Source organism: Dipteris shenzhenensis, chromosome 22 (genome assembly GCF_047967505.1).
Source record: "Dipteris shenzhenensis isolate YYH24624 ecotype China chromosome 22, Dip_SZ_1.0, whole genome shotgun sequence".
Taxonomy (NCBI): Eukaryota; Viridiplantae; Streptophyta; class Polypodiopsida; order Gleicheniales; family Dipteridaceae; genus Dipteris; species Dipteris shenzhenensis.
Window position 1 is genome coordinate 42,264,018 of NC_141617.1, and position 14,869 is coordinate 42,278,886.

Genomic DNA, 14,869 nt, shown 5'->3' on the forward strand with positions numbered 1-14,869 from the left:
CATGAAGACCACAACCTTTGCATTCCTTACAAACGATCACCCTCCTTCGTGGCTTGTGTCTTTGTTGGGGAGGCGCTTCCACTCCCGTCATGCGTGATTGAAATACAAGCTTCACGTGCCAAGAAATCAGCAACAAGATTTCGAGCTCGAGGGATATGCTGAATTTTTACCTCTTCAAACTGGTTGCAGAGTTCCAAGGCCTGTTGATGTCGTGGAACCAAGCCTTTGCTCCGCATCTTCCACCTTCCACTAACTTGTTCACACACTAGTTGAGAATCTCCTTGCATCTCCAATTGCTTGGCCTGATGTTCTTGTGCCTTTTGTAGCCCAAAAATGAGCGCCGAGTACTCAGCTTGATTGCAAATACTTGCGGGCGAAGACTTGCTGTAACAAAACTCCTCACCACCTGGTGAAGTGAGCTTCACACCCACGCTAGCCGCCTTGGTCGAAGGTTTGTAAGCTCCATCAAATTGAAGAATCCAAGATGTCATCACACCAAGATGAGAATTCGGACATCCCAAGTTTCTCGGTAGTCCAAAATAGGTAGGAGGAGAGGGTGGGGAGAATTCAACACTTGAGCCAAACGTTCAGCACCAAATAAACTTGCAATTCTTTGTTGATAGTTTATCTTAAGCCCAAAAAGAATTACAATTTGAAGCTCGAAATGAGGCACAAAAGGCTGATTAGGTACAAATGGATTCCTTGGTCGAAACATTACCAACCATAGCCAAGGCCTAGAAACCTTTGTAATGAGATTGTGAATAAACCATTTAGGACGAGCTTTTCCACAGGAATCAACAAGCAGATGCGCCAAATCTCCCCCCAAGCTTGGGGAGCATCCCACCCTTCGAAGAAGGAAACCGTTTTGATTACCTCTGAAGCTCTGAAGCAGCAAGTAGTTCGATCACCGCACAATGAGTAGAAGTAAAGTCAAAATCCTCCCAGCGTATCAGTAGTTCGTCACCCTGAATCATCCACGGTGTGTCATTCCACCCGTCATCACCATCAATAATGCACTGGACAATCAGCCGTTGAAGGTCGACATGAAGATCAAGGAAGACATCTCGTGCATTGGTAGCCGTAAGGTGCGGAGGAACAGGCACCAATTCCTTAAACGCGTCGAGAAGTGACATAAATGTCCACCCTTCTCGTGAGGCGTGCGTCCGTGAAGTGGGCTTGGAGAAGTTCTGAATTAGCGATCTAGCAAGAGAAGTGGATAGAGAACATAAAATGAAATATTTTTGCTTTTTACAACAAGAGCAAACTCCTTATGGTTAGAGAGTTACAGCTCCCGTGATTTTAATATATGAACAAAAATCATTACATTTTTACCACTTCCAACTTGTTGGCCCAATGGTAAGACTTTCTTTTGTGAAGGGGGAGGTCTTGGGTTCCAATCCTACTCTTTAATAAAAAGAGAGGAGAGGAGAGGAGAAGCAGAAGAGAAAGAGAAAGAGAAAGAGAAGGAGAGATAGGGGGGGCGCGGGATCTGCTGTTACTCTTTTGCAGGGGCTCAGGAAACAGTCCGCGACCAGAGTAGTCCAAAGAACTGAAGCGCAGAAAACTGTTCGCAAACCAGAAGTCGCGGCAGTCCAGAGAACTGAAGCGCAGAAAACTGTCCGCAACCAGAAGTCGCAGCAGTCTAGAGAACTGAAGCGCAGAAAACTGTCCGCAACCAGAAGTCGCAGCAGTCCAGAGAACTGTCGCGCAGGAGACGCACGAACCGAATGCACGCGCAGTAGCTTAGAAAGAGCACAGATGGTATAGTTTTGTTGATGTAACCCATACGAATAGAAGATTTGCCACTAGTCGTGGAGATTCGTATCCCAGCAGCCACACCAAAACTTTTAGCCGAAAAAGTTTTCGAGATCAGAGGCTAGAGACTAAGTATGGCTACGCTCAAAGGCCATAGAGAAAAGGAGATCACGAGGGCGAAGGGATGTCATAGGGGTGAACAAGGAATTAGAAGTGGAGGGAAGGAAAAGGGAGACTATGACACAAGGGGAAAGGGAGAGGGGGAAGAGAAGCATGTACATGATAGGAAGAGGAATGTTGAGATGAAGACATCAAGGGAAGTGAACCATACTTTATTGGAAAGAAGGGATGAGAGGGAAATATCAAAATACTAGCTAGGTGGCTTTACAAGAATGAGCGTGTCTCATCAAGGAATAGCCCCTTCCTTTTATAGCCAAAAGAGGGGGTCTCTCCACATTAATGTATCCTCCCACATGCATGGTGTGTGTGGAAAAGTCTTCCATGTGGGCTAGGTGGGTACGCACTCTCAATTGTGTGCGACAACCCTTTGCCTCCATTTTTCACATAAATCAAGCCCCATATCTCAAGTCTATGATACTCCCTTGGTCTCTTTCCAATTTTATAATAGGTTCAAACCTCTAGGAGGACAAGTGGAGGGTTGGCACAAGGAATCTTGCCACCTCATCCTACTTTCCCCATTATTTAACTAGCTCTCTTTGTCCTTCTATACCTCCCCCACATGGGCCTATCCCATATGGAGGGAATAACTCAATATAATAGCCATCTCCACCCATTTTATATTGCTTCTCCCATGGACTTTGAGCCATATCTCAATTATTGCATCCTAGGAGGAGGGGTGGCACATGGAGGAGCCATGCCACCTTGCATTTTATAATATTACTATTATGGATTATGTACAACACACCTTATGGGTCCTCTTACATGGAAGGGTGGCACATGGTCATGCCCTACCACCTCAACCTTGGGCCCTATGCACACCATATTTGATTATACTATTGCCACATATACAAACACACATACATATTAATGCCTTTTTCCTTAGACAATTTTATCCATAACAGTGCTCATGCATGTCTAAATCCAATTTGAAGACACCCTTGCCCTTCTTTCATTGTGGAATAGATTGCATCTAAAACTCAATAGCTCTTACTATATGAGAGTACAAAAATGTTTGTGAACTCTTATGTAGTAGTTTGTAATTGCGGCCTCTTTTGGATTTTTTTTGTACTAAAAAGCTCCAACTACTACATCCCACTTCTATAGGTTGTTCCCCAATTATTCGTAAATGCTTACTCAACTTTGTGCTTAGGTTTTGTGCATTGCAATAGAAAGTATGGGTCATCTTCCTCGTTCTCCCCAAAGGTAGTGATGACAGCTGCAAAGTTATCCCCCTCTTCCAGACTGTGGTGAGTCGTTTGTCTCTCCATTGTTTTTCACTCCATCTGAACGTAGAGGGAAAACTTGAACTCATTCCCATGTCTTCACAGTTGCAATGTTCTCACAATTGTCATGATCCCCTATGATGCACATGTTGAGATATCGAGCTCCACTCGCGATATGCCAGGGTGACTGTTGTGCATTTATGTCACTGACTTGTTAGCTGGAGATGCGGTTGGTACACTGCCCACAAATAATAGCTGGATGACAGCTATCCTTATCTACTCTAGTTTGTGGCTCAGTTAGTATGCCACCTTAGTTAGTTGAGTTTGGTTTGAGACCCACATATAGGGTTCTTCTATTTTCTTTGTACTAGAGTTCTTTTGGCTTTCACAACTAAGAAGAGGAAAATTGTTTTCAGCCTCCACCTTTGTGTGTATTCCCCCAATTGTTCATGTGAGAAAGCCGCAAGTGAGACTCCTTCCCTCTCTCCCACTATCTTCACATGGTATCAGAGCCTTGTTCGTGGTAAGGAGCTCAAGAAAGCAAGCCAAGTTCGTGGTGTCCTAGTAAGAGGACCAATGTTGCTCTCCTATTTCAAGTTTGGGAGCAAATCTCTGCAGGTAGCACAGCCAGAAGTGCAAGAGCGCACTGTCTCAGATTGAGATGCCCTTCGCGGTGTGACGTTATTTTTTTGATTCGAGGTCATTTCGGGGCCCGTTTTGGAGACGGAAGTTCTCCACAGGCACTCAGAAAAAGGCCCTGTTTTTGCTATGCGACCACTGTTCTGCGGGTTGGTGAAAAGTTGCCGCAGAAATTGCATCGTATGCCTTTGTGCAGAGATATTGGGAGTTGCAGATTCATGCTTGTTGCCTGTTGATGCAAAATTGTCACTAGGAAGTGACTGTGTGGTGAAATACCACTTTCGTCAGTTTTGCAGTTCTGCCTGTGTGAGGCAAAAGCTGTGTTTTTTGCAGTGACAGAATATTTTGCAGTGTTCTATAATGGCATCTGATTCTCTTTCACAGATTGTCACTGAAAAGCTTGACAAGAACAACTTCCAGGCATGGAAGTTTAGAATGATGAACTTCTTGATGGGAAAAGGCTATTGGGAGTTCATTACAGGAAATGAAGAAGAACCTGTTCTTCCTAATGTTCCCAGTCAACAGGAAATGCAGGCATTCAAAGGATGGCATGAGAGAGCCAGGAAAGTTATGTACTGGCTGTCTATCAGTATTTCGGACTCCATGATTGTGCATATTCAGGATGCAAGTACGCCAAAGGAGGCATGGGATACTTTGGCAAAAATGTACAGCACAAATACGCAAGCCAGGAAAATGCAGCTCAAGCAGGAGCTGCATAATGTGCAGAGAGAAAACATGAGCATCAATGACTACCACATGAAGGTGAAGAAAATTGCGGATGCACTTGCTTCCATTGGGTCGCCAGTGGATGATGACGATTTGGTTTCTGTGACCTTGAATGGTCTAGGAAAGGATTATGCACAATTCCGGACATCCATTGCCGTCCATAAAAAATTTCCAGATTTTGAGGAGTTGATTGCTCTTCTAATTTCTGAAGAGCAGAGAAATGGGGATGCATCTTCTTCAGCAGGAGCTTCAAAAGAAACTGTCTTCTACTCAAATGCTGGCAGAGGTAGAGGCAGAGGTAGAGGAGGCCGATCTGCAGGCCATGGTAGAAATCAGAATATGCAACAAATGCAAGAAAACCAATCCTATGCAGGAGGACGTGGTAACTCTAGAGACAGGGGGAGCCAAAGAGGCCGTGGTGGATGGCAAAGAGGCCAAAATGCAAACAGCAATGTTGAATGCTACTATTGTGGCAAAATGGGTCATATGGCTAAGGACTGCTATAAAAAGCAGAATGACATTATGACTGGAAAATTGCAGCAAGGCAATTATGCATCTTCTAATAGGCAGGGTGATGACAGAAATGAGCATCTATTTATGGTGCAGCATATGACCAATTCTGTGACAAGTGCAGAAGAACGAAATGATGTGTGGTATGTTGACTCAGGTGCGTCAAACCACATGACAGGTCATGCAGAATGGATGCAAGATGCAAGGAAAATGGAAAAACCAGGATTTGTGGAGACTGGTGATGATACTGCACATCCTATTGTGCAGATTGGCAAAATTCCTTTGTCTATGCAGGATGGGAAAAAGAAATACTTGTCTGATGTATTTCATGTCCCGAACATCACCAAGAACCTGGTTTCTGTTGGTCAGATGGTTGAGCAGGGCTTGCAGGTCAGATTTAATCCTCATGGATGCTTTGTTGAGGATATGAAAAATAATGGTCGATTGATAGCAAAAGGAAAGAAAAAGGGCAAGATGTTTACGTTGGATGCGGACATGCTTGAATTGAGTGCAGCAATGTTTGCAGATGGGACCGATGTAGTTGCAGATATTGATATCTGGCACAAACGCATTGGTCATGTTAATATACAGCGACTTAAATTAATGCAAGCCCAAAATATTGTTGCAGGATTGCCTAAATTCAAGGTTGCAGAAATGCACAAGGTTTGTGAAGCCTGTCAATTTGGGAAACAAGTAAGGAAACCTTTTCCTAGGCATGTTCAAGAGAGTAAAAAGCCATTGGAATTAATCCACTCTGATGTGTGGGCTACAAAAGCTGCATCTATTGGAGGCTGTCACTATTTTGTCACATTTATTGATGACTTCAGTAGAAAACTGTGGGTGTATTTTATGAAAAAGAAAAGTGAAGTGTTTGGGCACTTCAAAGCTTTCAAAGCTATGGTTGGAAAAGAAACAGGCCTGCAAATAAAATGCCTAAGGTCAGATGGAGGGGGAGAGTACCTCTCAAATGAGTTTGCAAGGTTCTTGCAGGAGCATGGTATAAAGCAGCAATATTCATGCAGTCATACCCCACAGCAAAATGGAATTGCAGAAAGAAAAATCAGGCATATTGGAGAGGTATCTCGGGCTATGCTAAATGAAAAAGATCTACCAGATTATTATTGGGCTAAAGCAGTTGCTACAGCAGTCTATATAATGAACAGGACTCCCACTGTAGCAATACATGGCATGACGCCAGAGGAGATGTATACTGGTAGGAAACCAGATATTTCTCATGTGCCAGATGAGTTGAGGTCCAAGTTGGATCCAAAAGCTGAGAAGTGCGTCTTTATTGGTTATTCTCTTTGCAGCAGAAAGGGTATAGATGCTATAACCCTTCTACACGTAAGTTCACAGTGAGCAAAGATGTTGTTTTTTATGAGATGAGCAGCTGGTATAAACCAGTAAATGTGATGATTGATGTAGATGCACAAAATGGTAATGCTGCACAGAATGCACAGAAGCAATCACAAAATATCAGTGGACCTGGAGTGTCCTCTACCAGTGGTTCACATACTTCGCCATGGACAGGCAGATTGAGATCAGGAGAATCCCCTCAAAGCAATGCAGAGAGTGGTACGCAGGTATCACAAAAAGGAAAAGAGAAGGTAGATCAGCCCATGTTTGATGTGAATGCAGGTCAGTCTTGTGTGGATGGTGAATCCAGTGGCTCAGAACAGAGCATTGATGATGAGTTGGGTATTCCTTCTGTTGTTACACCTGGAGTAAGGAAGACCAGGGATGTTTTGAGAGCACCTGGAAGTGATCCTATTTTGCGCAGGTCTACCAGGGTCAGGTATCCTGTGGATAGGCTGAAATATGATGGATTTACAGCCATTCACTATGCCTATATGGTCAAAGTGATACAGGAACCAGAACCCACTTCTTTTGAGCAAGCCATGGGAAATGAAAAATGGGAGAAAGCCATGGATGAAGAAATGGATGCCTTGGATGCAAATGCTACATGGGAATTGGTGCCTTTGCCTAAAGACAAGAATGCAATTGGCTGTAAGTGGGTTTATAAGATCAAGCACAATGCAGATGGTTCTGTGAATAGATACAAGGCAAGATTAGTTGTCAAGGGGTATGCACAGACATATGGCATTGATTATGAAGAAACTTTCAGCCCGGTTGCAAGGATGGCAACCGTAAGAGCAGCCATTGCTATGGCTGCATCAAAGGGATGGTCTTTACATCAGATGGATGTAAAGAATGCCTTCTTGCACGGTGATTTGCAAGAAGAGGTCTTTATGGAGCAGCCAGCAGGTTATGTTCATGCTACTCATCCTGAGTTTGTTTGCAGGTTGAAGAAAGCCTTGTATGGCTTGAAGCAAGCACCTAGAGCATGGTCTGACAAGATAGGACAGTATCTTGTCACTATTGGCTTTCAGATTTCCAAGGCAGATTTCTCACTCTATGTGAGAAAAACAGAGAAAGGGATTATGCTGCTGGTCATTTATGTTGATGATTTGATCATCACAGGTGATAGTGATGAAGATATCCTTCCTTCATGTGAAAATGCTATTGAGGCAGAAGTTTGAGATGAAGGATTTGGGAGAGCTGCGTTATTTCTTGGGCATTGAGGTGATTAGATCACCAAGTGGGATACAGCTCTTGCAGAGGCAGTATGGACTGGACATGCTGTCCAAATATGGGATGATAGGTTGTAAGCCTATTTCAATTCCTATGGAGCAGAATGTGAAGCTGAGCGCAGATGCAGGTGAGCTTCTGGAAGACCCTACTATGTACAGACGCATAGTAGGAAGTTTGATTTACATGACTATTACCAGGCTAGATTTGAGCTATGCTGTTGGGTTGGTAAGTCAGTTTATGCAGGCTCCAAGGAAACCGCATTTTGATGCAGCTAGACGCATACTCAGGTATGTGAAGTCCACATTGCAGTATGGACTATTTTATGAGACTGGGGTTCAGATACAATTGCATGGATACACTGATGCTGATTGGGCTGGTAGTATTTCTGATAGGCGATCTACTAGTGGATATGTGTTCTCTTTTGGGAGTGCTACAGTCACTTGGAGCAGCAAGAAACAGCCTACAGTTGCCTTGTCGAGCACGGAGGCTGAGTACAGAGGTGCAGCAATGGCTGCATGTGAGGTAGCTTGGTTGCATAAGCTACTCTATGATATGCATCAGTCTACAGATGGGCCGGTTGTCATTTATTGTGACAACATGAGTAGTATACATTTGGCAAAGAACCCAATCTTTCATGCCAGAACAAAGCACATTGAGGTGCATTATCACTATGTGCGGGAGAAGGTTTTACTAGGTCTTATTGATCTAGTTTATGTCAGCACAGAGGATCAGGTAGCTGACATATTCACGAAAGCATTGGGCGCAGAGAAGCTGCGCAAGTTCAGAGACCTGCTTGGTGTGCAGGAATTAGGATTGAGCTCGAGGGGGAGTGTTGAGATATCGAGCTCCACTCGCGATATGCCAGGGTGACTGTTGTGCATTTATGTCACCGACTTGTTAGCTGGAGATGCGGTTGGTACACCGCCCACGAATAATAGCTGGATGACAGCTATCCTTATCTACTCTAGTTTGTGGCTCAGTTAGTATGCCACCTTAGTTAGTTGAGTTTGGTTTGAGACCCACATATAGGGTTCTTCTATTTTCTTTGTACTAGAGTTCTTTTGGCTTTCACAACTAAGAAGAGGAAAACTATTTTCAGCCTCCACCTTTGTGTGTATTCCCCCAATTGTTCATGTGAGAAAGCCGCAAGTGAGACTCCTTCCCTCTCTCCCACTATCTTCACAGCACACACTACAGAAACAAAAAAGTTTTCTTGTTTTAATCAGGTGGTGGTTTGAAAAGCCCCATATTCTGTGCAGACCACGAACTCCTTGAATTTTCTCACAATCGTGCCGGCTTCTCCTTTGCACTTTATCCACTTTCACTTGATGGAACACTCTACATACTACACTATTCTTAAGGCTTTGTTTATTGTATGTTAAATATGCGCTTGTGGAGAGGTTGGTTGTAAGCCATACTATAGCATCATGGGCATCATTGAGCTTTTCTTGAGGGCACGTTAATTGGTATTTAAATAGAGCTTGCTTAATAACTGCACCACATCCATCATGTTCACCCTTGCCATGGCTAGACCCAAAGAAATTCTAGTCTAGACCGGTGAGGGATTTGAATCTTGAGACAAAGTAGAATCCACGAGCTAATTTAAATTGAAAGGCAACACCATCTAACCACACCCAGTGTTGTTTTATATTTTTTGCAAGGGGATTTTTCTTTTTTAGCCATTCCCAATGCAGTAGAAAAGAATGCAGCACAAATGAGGTATCATGTTTCCTATCATTTAAAATGTAGAAATGGTATGTGCATTGCACTGACCTAGACTCCTATGAGTCAGCAAAGTAGATTGGCATCAGTCGGTAAAAGAATAAAGCAAATGATTGTATGTGATACACAAGAATGCTCAAATCTCCTCTATCCAACTGAAATGTCAGGATTCTGATCCATAAACATGAGATACAACTCTGTCTGTTGACCCAACATGTGAAAACAACAGAACTGTGAGCCCTCTTTTAAATGGAACAATAGTACATTGAACCCCCTTTTTGCACTCTAAAACAAGACAAAACGTAGTACGTGCAAAAACGTTGTCTAATTAAAGTATATAATGAATCTAAATTGAACTAATCATCTAATAATTAAATCAAGCTACTAGAAGCAAAACAACTTCAACCACCATGCCGGTTTAGAATAGTCACAATTTCAACTACCAAGCTGGTTTAGGACAGTCACAATTTCAATCATTGAGCTAGTTTAGGGCACGTTTAGGATAGTCAACCACTCGGCTAGTTTAGGATACATTTAGGACAGTCACAATTTCAACTATCGGGCTGGTTTAGGATAGTCACAATTTCAACCACCACCGGACTGGTTTAGCTTGACGGTCTCAACTTCACATATTAGACAATAACAAGTATATTGCTTGTCATTTCTGAATTTGACAATTAGAAAATAGCATTTCACAATTTAAAAATAACAATATATTTGTTTTCATTTCATAATTTCACAATTTTAATCAGTAATAACTGTTGTTTATCTTGAACCAGCACCGGGCTGGTTTAGGATAATCATATTAACTCCAAGCCATCCCGATCTAGAAATTAAGTGATATATGATGCAAATAGTAGGAATTTAAATTTAACTAATTTAAGTATTAAGAAACACAATAATTTCAACCACCAGGACCCTCAACAACTAATGTCTATTCAACCACGCTAGTTCAAGACAACCACTTAACCGGTGATTGAGCTGAAGCAGCCACGGTTGCATGATGTTTTAAACACCGGGCTGATTTAGTAAAATAACAATATATTGATGTTAGTTTTTGCTCAACCACACCGCCGAGCTGGTCAACAACTAATGTTTGTTCAACCACGCTAGTTCAAGACAATCACATAACTGATAATTAAGCTGAAGTAGCCACTGTTTAACTAATGTTTGTTCAACCACACTGGTTCAAGACAATCACATAATTGGTGATTGAGCTGAAGTAGCCATGGTTGCATGAAGTTCCAACCACCGGGCGGCTGGTTTAGTAAAATAACAATATATTGCTTTTCTGTTGCAAAATATATTGCTATTAATTTTTTCTCAACCATGCCACTAGGCTAGTCAGCAACAATTAATGTCTGTTCAACCATGCTGGTTCAGGATTGAGTTAAACCAGCCTATGGTTTCATGATGTTCCAACCATTGGCTGGTTTAGGACAATCACATTTAGTCCAAGCCTGGTTTAAGAAATGAAGTAAGTAAACTATCCCAAAGCTCAATTAAGTCGTCGATGAAGGTCAAGTAATAAAGTGAACCATTGATGCTGCGGGTCTGGGCATAACCCCATACATCTGTATGAATTAAATCAAGAATACCTCGTGCACGAGAAGTACTTCTGACAAAGTTGGTTCGCTTTTGTTTGCCGAAGCAGCATGCTTCACAAACCTTTCCAAGAAACTGTAGCTTCGGAATCCCAATTGCCATATTTTGATTCCTGAGATCTAACAAGTACTTGAAGTTGACATGACCATATCTCTTATGCCATTTTGCAGATAGTGGCATCTGTTGCATTTGAGCTGACATGGCATGTTTATCTGGTACTGTAGCTAGCATCCTGTATAAGCGTCCTTCCTTGACACCTTTTGCTACTAGCTGACCTCTTTTGGATTTGTCTCTGATAGTGCATTCATCACCGTCGAAGATGACTTTGTAGTTGTGTTCCGTCATTTGACCTACTGACAAAAGGTTCTTGCTGAGCTTCGGAACATAGAGCACATCTTTGACTAATCCTTTTGTACCAGTGAAATTATTCATAGGGATAACACCTGTCCCTTGAACCGGATTCGGTGTATTGTCTGCTGTGTAGATGACATTCTTTTGACCTTCTAATGGCTTCATTTCTGTGAACCATTCCTGATGATTTGTCATATGAGATGATGCACCGCTGTCGATGTACCAAGGATCCTGTTCCACTTGGTCGACTTGATAACTGAAATCTTCTTTGGGATTGAAATCAGTGTCTAGGTGCATTGTATTAGTCTGATGCAATTCCTCACTTGCAAGAAACATATTCCCATGTTCATTTGCAAAATGACTGTGACTAGAATGTCCACCACAATGATTTCCTCTTCCTCGGGAATTCCCTCGATTACTGCTGGATTGACCGCCTTGGTCATACTGCTTCTTGCGGCAATCTCTTTCATAGTGTCCAAACTTGTGACAATAGTTGCATTGAATGTTTGACACATTGGTGGATGCGTTCCCTCGTCCTTGGAATCTTCCTCGGTTGGAATGATTTCCTCTTTGCTGATTTTGATGTTGCTGAGGATGCTGCTGATGCTGATGCTGATTCTGACTTTGATTTTGTTGATGATGATGACCACTTTTCTGATATGATCTACCTCTGTTTCTGCCTTTGCCTTTGCTTCTGTCTGAAGCGGTGAATGCCTGATCATTAGAATGACCTTTACGTGCTTGAATGGCCTGAGTCCTGAGTTCTTCACCAAGTAGAACTGACTGAAGTTCTTCAAGTGTTGGAATTTGCCGTTGGATGGCAATACTCTGGACCAGATTCTCATATCCTTCTCCTAGTCCATTCAGGATTACTTGAACCATTTCTGCGGGATTCATAGTCTCTCCTGCTGCTGCAAGTTGATTGTTGTAGTCTTTGATGCGGAGTACATAAGCATGACCGGTTTCACTGCTGTTGCGGAAACTCTGGTTGATCTGGTTTCTCAGGGTGAGAATCCTGGATGTGTTCTTGGACTCGTAGAGAGCTGCGAACATATCCCATGCTTCTTTTGATGTCTTGACTGTGTTGAGCTGTCCTAGCATGACATCTTGCACATTCTGCTTGATCAGGTGATAGGCATACTTGTCTTTCTTATCCCATTCTAGAACTACTGGTGGCTGGATCTGCCAATGGTCTAGGTATGGATCCATCAACATACTCCCATTTGTCCTGAAGCACAAGAATGGTCTCCATTCGGTATTTCCATGTACCGTAATTGGAGTTGTCTAACTTAGCAGATGCCTCCAGATTGAGGTTGCTAGTCGACATGGTGCAAGCAATGTACTCAAAAAGTGTCCTGGAAAACTCTGTATGAATCAACTGCAAAGACACTGAAGATGCCAAGTGAAATCTCTATACCGTCGGTGAAGATAGAACTGCAGTATACAAAATCTGATCTGTGTTACAAGGCTTGTGGCAATGATGCCGGGAATAGCCAAGAGGCTTTACAAGGCTGAAAATTATGTGCACGATGTCGTGAGATAGCCAAATAGGCTTTACAATGGTGGCATGTGTGTGTGAAATCAAGTGCTATCTGCCCACTGAATCAATCTGCAATGCCTCTGAACTCTGAAGTCTGCTCACTGAACTGATGAACGTAAGGTTTCAGGTAATGTAATGATGTGAAATCGGATGTGAGCGTATGGACTGACTCCGAGTAGGTACTAGTCGGGAATTTCGGGCATGGCTTAGATTGGCAACTTGGGGAATTCAAAGCGTCCCCTCTATGGCGATCTAGTCTACTCTGATCTAGATCTAAACCAACCGTCGATCGATGAAAGAGCAGCAAATAATTCCCTTTCTTTTGTTCTTTTTAAGTGCTGGGTCAGATGCGTCGATGTAGAGGCAAATGTGCGTGAAGGAAGTGATTTTGTCGGCGAGGCTCAAATGTGAGTGTAACTTGCACCGAAATGTGTGCGTGATGTAACGAGCGCGTAGAGCACAAAAAATCGAGCGACTTTCCTTTTTGGAGCACCCTCAAATTCTTCTTGGATCAAGAGATATGACTTGATCTAGGTGGAGGGGCAAAAGGAGTGCAAATGGTGCTCAATGATGATGTGTCACTGTGAGTCACATGCAGTGATGATGTGGCACTGTGCTTAGCAAGAGGTGTGCCAGTGAAGCTCTGTGCTGAGGTGGCAGGAGTGTGCACATGCAGTGTGTGCACAGTGTGCCTGGCAAGGGACTGTGCCTGCAGGGGTCAGTGCTGACTGGACTGCTGAGGTGGCACAGATGATGTCAGCAGGGTGACGTGGCACTGATGACGTGGCACAGATGACGTGGCAGCTGATGTGGAAGTGATGACGTGGCAACGATGATGTGGTAGTGATGACGTGGCACAAATGACATGGTAGTGATGATGTGGCAGTGATGACGTGGCAGTGATGATGTGGTAGCTGACGTGGCAGTGATGACGTGGCAGCTGACGTGGCAGTGATGACGTGGCTAAGGTGACGTGGCTGATGACGTGGCACAGGATAAGATGATGACGTGGCAGTAATGACGTGGCACGTGGGTAGGATAAGGTTGCCACATGTCCAACTGTGGTCAAACCACCTAACTAGGGGTTGACTGAACCTAACCCTGGTTAGATCCTATCTGCCATGGTCAAGTGACTGACCACTGGTGGCTAACCAAACCTAGGGTTGCTGACCAACCCTATCTGCCACGTGGTGCTTCATGGGCAGTCGGAATCTTTTGAAGATTCTGACGGAATCTATGAAGATTCCGTCTTCATGTCCGTCGAGGCCGTGAAGGCTAAGAGCTGCCGCTGGTTCTGTCGATGGAAGCCGCGCTTGGCTGTTGCTGTCGCCTGCGATGCCGAGGATGTTGACGGTTTGTTGAGTGAGGCCCTGAATTCGCGAAATCGTTGAAGTAGAGCACGCTGTTGTGCTGGTATCCTAAGAGCCCAGTTGCTTAACTTCCTCCCGCGAGTGCCCTCTCGTGACCTACCTCTACTCCCTTCTAATTCTTTGTCCAAGAGGGCAAGCTTAGTGGTTAACCAAGATGGCATTCCGACGCTCCTCGCGCATTCGGCAGTCCCCTCTCCCTGTTATCGCTGTGGGTCGTCGTGTGGTCATACCTTGCTGCTTGTTGTCGACTGGGCTAGGGAGCCGGTTGGAGGAGACTCGTTGATGAGCTGCCTGTGTGAGCTAAGAAGCCAAGGGGACGTTTGGCGCTGTGAGGTCGCGGAAGCAGTGAGCATCTGCGTGTTGTAGAGGTCGGGTCGCCAGAGGTCGCTATGGGATGGCGAAGCTATTGGACATGCCGTTTGGAGTAGCTTGTCACAGAGGTCGACACCGAGGTCATTGAGGGAGCTTTGATAGGCGTCTTTTCGAAGAAGGAGCAGCTTTTGTCGTTGTCAAGGTTGATGAAGAGCTGCTTTGGCGGATCGATGACGAGCTAGAGAGCTATGTAGAGCCGTCATTGTAGAAGCTTGTAGGAGCTAGGCACCTATCTTGTTGCAAGTGCTTGCAGCATGGAGTTGGAGCTCGCCTCAGGGGCTTTT

The 14,869-nt window shown here is 43.9% G+C and overlaps 1 pseudogene; it reads left to right on the forward strand.

The window, feature by feature from the left end:
- LOC147888126 (uncharacterized) overlaps positions 1–14,234 on the forward strand; it is a 38,886-nt pseudogene extending 24,652 nt beyond the window's left edge.
- Positions 14,235–14,869: the final 635 nt, after the last annotated feature.